The sequence below is a fragment of the Vespula pensylvanica genome, chromosome 23 (genome assembly GCF_014466175.1).
Source record: "Vespula pensylvanica isolate Volc-1 chromosome 23, ASM1446617v1, whole genome shotgun sequence".
Taxonomy (NCBI): domain Eukaryota; kingdom Metazoa; phylum Arthropoda; class Insecta; order Hymenoptera; family Vespidae; genus Vespula; species Vespula pensylvanica.
Window position 1 is genome coordinate 922,553 of NC_057707.1, and position 4,109 is coordinate 926,661.

Sequence of the window (4,109 nt, forward strand, 5' to 3'; positions counted from 1 at the left end):
ATGCTGTGTTTATCGAATGGTAAGATATTTTGGAAGTAAGATGTAAATTTTTTATTCGAACGTATAATATTTGAGATAAAATCTGTATCATAGGTACGTTTTATTTCATTTACTGAATTTTTACACAGTTTTTGTGATGGCTAAGGGAATATTGCTATTGATGAGAGGGACATTAGGTCTCTTAACTGTAGCTATCCTTAAAGTATTGTATTAGTTAATTAATATAATATAAATCAAGAACCCATATATTTATCAACTAGTGTAATGAGGAATATTATAGATATGGGAAGCAAGATGCTGAATGAAGGAGACCAGGTGAATAGTAATATATCAATAGAAATTTTAATATTTTCTCATAGTATCTTGCGTTACATGTCATTTGTCATTTAATGTGTCAGATTGTAAAAACGTTGGAGGAAGCTGATGCTGCTTACAAATTTATTACAAATGTTGCAAATAATCGGAAACCCAAGTTGGTGGAAGAGGAATCTAATTATCTGGTGTATGAAAGCAGCATGTTGCTATTGCTAGAACATTATTATAGCAACCATCGACTTCAATATTGAATTATAATACACGAGGTACGAAGAGATCAGATATAAGTAACTTGTCACGTATCTTATTCACTTTTCTATATTAATTTCAACTTTTATATTATAGCGCATTGGATCGTTATAACGGAAGAGTGGTTGAAGAAACGATGGGAAATTCTAACCAACGAAGGAATATCGTTAGCTATTGCTATTGCGTGCATTATGTGAATCGGAATACTTAGGAAATAGAAAAAGGAGAAAAAATATTTTTGTTTTTCCGACGAAGTTTGCAAAGACCAACATGGCATTGTTTTATAAAGCTTGGAACGGCGGTAAGAGGAAATGAGAGGGATTTACCGTTTTCAAAGGATTCAAACGTAAGCGGCTTTGACGTGTAATTCACGTGGGATTATACTTAGAGAGATTTGGCGAAGGGGCGTCGGACGTTCTACGCGTGGCAATGGTCAAAGGGGAATTCAAATGAAACTGAGGGAGGTAACATACAGGGACGATGAAAAGATTCACCGTTTTTAGAAGTAATAACGTTACCAGGAAATACTTTTAAATTATACGGAAATGGAAAATCAACAGTCACGTCATCGTTATCCCATCGATTTAAATTAGGTAACCGTTCGATATAATTACGAGAGGAGAAATGCCGAATTCTGTATTTCAAATTGTTTGTCATAATATTCACGACATGTACTTCAAAATATTCGTAATATTTAATGAGCTATTTTCATATATATTGAAATTTGTTGCGTAGCGTGAATTACCGATTATTATTACGTTCTTCCGTACTACTTATCGTCAAGTACTTTCGTTTTAAACCTTTCGTTATTATCTCCCTCTATCTGCGTGTGCTCTGGTGCGCGCCTATCTGCGCCAGTTCGAATGGGCGGGTTTGAGTGCCCGGTCCTGTGTGGGTGTATGCGTACGACTCCTGTCTTATCTTGATAATAAGGAAAATATGTTTTCATTTGTTTTCCTATCATCAGACGAAGCAGATATCTATCTGCAGAGCAATGGACTATTTTCTCAGCATCAAATTGATTTGGAACATAATATACGAAATATTATATAACTGGAGGTATAATGAGATCATTGTTTTGCATTCTCCGATAGGGAGTAAATTTCTAGGAAATTGTACCCGTTCATGCAGAAGAATCAAATCAGTCGTGGTAGATGGATCTGCAAAAAACTTAATCAGATTAAATGATACGGCTAAATACATAATTAAAATTAAAAAATAAGATTGAAAAAAAAATAAAAATTCGCTAATCGTATTATCGATTTTTTTGTTTGGTTTTATGTGAGGAAACTAATAAAAAAATACCTTTCTTGTTTTCAAATCAAAAGAGAAGATGTACGCAGACAGGCACACTCATTCCCGCCCACTTGAACTCGCGTACGTAAGCGCGCACGTGCACGGAGAGAGGTAATAATAAATCGTTTAATATCATGGTGCAGGACGGTAAGTAGGAGAGTAGGTAAGGCGTACGTGCCGATCGTTAAAGCCTGATCAATACCCGTTGACAGGGGAATTTGTAAACATGGAGGATCGTATATCTTTGCAAAAAAATTAAAATTTTGTCCTTCGTAATTTTCTAGAACGTCTGTGATAAATGTTGAATCAATTCTCTTTCCACATTATGATCCCTCGCATTATGAATGAGATGTCCGTTTTTTTTGTTGGATGTAATGACTATCACTCCTGTCGTTTTCTTTCTGTATAATATTTATTTTTTCTAATGTATCTGTATAAATGTCTATCTGGAATTCCTCTTCAGTACTACTTATGACACGAAGCTCACTCGTGTTTGGATATTTTGCCATTCTCTTAATGAAAAAGAAAGAAGTAAATAAACGGGTTTGTAATCTCAAATTGTATATTACGAAATTGCGAAACGATATGTACCAAAAGAATTTTACGTTTCTGATTTTCTGACTTATTCGTCTAGGAAACTATCTATTTCAGTAGAAGTTTCAATACTGAGCGAGTTCAGCTTCGAAAATCTCCTCAGTTTTATGATTACTTGTTTATTCCATCAAACATCACTACCTCGTACGGGGCGTACCCGCGTACCAATGTAGACAATTCGTTATCATTTTCTTTATGTGGTTTAGCGAAGCCCTCAGACCATTGTGAATGTACGTCTTTTTCGTAAAACCGACTGATATAATTTTCATATAACTTGGTAATTTGACCATTTTGAGTGGTTCTCTCGGAGGAGAAATACGGGAAAGAGAAAATGTAATATTAGGAAACCATAAATGTGACGAAAGATTTTCTCCGAATACGTTTGTAGATATAAGTAGTGAAGAGGAATTCCAGAAAGACATTTATATATATACGTTAGAAAAAATAAATATTAATCCGGAAGTAAAGGTCAGAAGTGATAGTTATATCATCTAGCAAGAGAACGAAGAGCTCCTTGATGAAAGAGATGAAAATGTTGTGAAAGAATTCTTTGAAAACTAATCATACATTTCGTAGAAAATAATCCAGAATAAAATTTTTGTCTTTTTATGACGAAATAAGTTCTTTGATATCTACGAATTTATATAAACCAAGCATCTTTATAATACATTATGTGATTTTAAAATTATGATATATAATGTGATGTGAATTGTTGGAGTACGTTTGCGCGATAAAGTGCCATCGATTTGTTGAGAGCTTACGACCGAAAGGACTCTGGGCACAAATGGTTATTACGTTTTACGCACATTAATTGCTTTTACGGACGGAAAGTTCGAAAATGAAGATAATTAAGGGGAAATGAACTTCTCTTTTATGATTGAACAAATATCTTTTAATTCGACATGGTACTTTTCTCTTTTTTTTTTTTTCTTTTCTTCTTGTTGAAATAGTTGAAAAGGCCGAAAAGGATATGTGTTGAGGAGAAATGAATTTCTCGACCAATCTCAACCAATTTTTTATTTATCGTTGTCCGACTAATCGACCGACATGGTTGAAAGTATAAGTTATAAATGTTCTAGGAAGGTAGCCTTTCCATGAAAATAGCAGGAAAAAAAGAAATATGACGAAAGATTTTCTCCACATACATATTTTTTATTACTGTGCTATTACGAAAACGAAATCTTCGATAACTTGAGCAATATGCACTTTTTTACAAGAAAAGGAGATAAATTAGTAGAAAATGTTTTCAAGGAATGTGAAAGTTGATAGAATTTCTGATGAAAAAATTTTTTTACGACAGAAGATTTTACGGTAAAAATTACATAGTACGAAAATTGCAATATCATTAATATCCAGTAATATTAGAATACTATTTTTAAATATATCTTGAACTTATGAAAGAAACTACAAATTTCGTATAAGATTTTACAATTAATTCCAATAATTATAATATAAATAATTATAGTTTTATGTGATTACCTAAATTAAAACGCAGACGAATTTTTGTAAAGTTCTCATTAGAAGATTCCAAGATTTATGAGATATTTTCGTGTGTACATATAAAGTGTATATAAATTTAACTACATGAATATAGGTAAGGGGAAATTTTTATCCCCGTGCGTTTTAGCTATAAAATTAGAATCTGGGAAACTTGG

The 4,109-nt window shown here is 32.8% G+C and overlaps 3 long non-coding RNA genes across 3 annotated transcripts in view; all 3 read left to right on the plus strand.

The window, feature by feature from the left end:
- Positions 1 to 4,109, plus strand: part of LOC122636802 — a 268,896-nt gene that overhangs the window by 140,114 nt on the left and 124,673 nt on the right. The gene's annotated exons all lie outside the window — the stretch shown is intronic.
- Positions 1 to 4,109, plus strand: part of LOC122636791 — an 80,039-nt gene that overhangs the window by 52,464 nt on the left and 23,466 nt on the right. The gene's annotated exons all lie outside the window — the stretch shown is intronic.
- Positions 168 to 732, plus strand: LOC122636788. Its single transcript, XR_006329055.1, has 3 exons — positions 168 to 315; positions 399 to 581; positions 661 to 732. It is a non-coding gene; the product is annotated as an uncharacterized LOC122636788 (long non-coding RNA).